This window comes from Brassica rapa, unplaced genomic scaffold, assembly GCF_000309985.2.
Source record: "Brassica rapa cultivar Chiifu-401-42 unplaced genomic scaffold, CAAS_Brap_v3.01 Scaffold0959, whole genome shotgun sequence".
Lineage (NCBI taxonomy): Eukaryota > Viridiplantae > Streptophyta > Magnoliopsida > Brassicales > Brassicaceae > Brassica > Brassica rapa.
Window position 1 is genome coordinate 13,259 of NW_022610895.1, and position 613 is coordinate 13,871.

At 42.9% G+C, this 613-nt stretch overlaps 1 non-coding gene across 1 annotated transcript; it reads left to right on the forward strand.

Annotated features, from left to right (window-relative positions):
• Positions 1 to 294: 294 nt before the first annotated feature.
• Positions 295 to 401, forward strand: LOC117131455. The gene has a single exon (XR_004454637.1). It is a non-coding gene; the product is annotated as a small nucleolar RNA R71 (small nucleolar RNA).
• Positions 402 to 613: the final 212 nt, after the last annotated feature.

Consider the following 613-nt stretch of genomic DNA (forward strand, 5'->3'; position numbering starts at 1 on the left):
TGTTTCTGGTCACCAACAAAGTTCATCTTTTCCTGCTTAGCCTTTTCTGCAAGAAGTAGATCCAACTTGGCTTGGAGAGACTTCAGCTCTTTCTTTGTCTGTTGATCATCACTTCTGTTGATCCTATCATGCTCCTCACTGTAGAATGAGTCACTCTTGGCCATGTTCTCTACCAGTTCTTCTGCTTCTTCCTCAGTTCTTCCCAAGAAGAAACCATTGCTGGCAGTATCAAGTCTGTTTCTGCACTGTGGTAGAGCTCCTTTATAGAAGGTACTAAGCAAATTCTCCTTGCTGAAACCATGATGAGGGCATTGAGACCAATAGCCCTTGAACCTCTCCCATGCTTCACTGAAGCTCTCTAGACCTTTCTGTTGAAACCCAGAGATTTCGTTCCTGATCTTAGCTGTCCTTGAAGTAGAGAAGAACTTGTCTAGGAAAACTCTCTTACACTCATCCCAAGTAGTGACAGTATCACTTGGAAGAGTCTTCTCCCATTGGTGTGCCTTGTCTCCCAAAGAGAAAGGGAATAGCTTCAGCTTGAAAGCATCTTCAGAAACACCATTTATCTTGGACAAGCCACAATACTTATCAAACTTGTACAAGTGATCAAAAG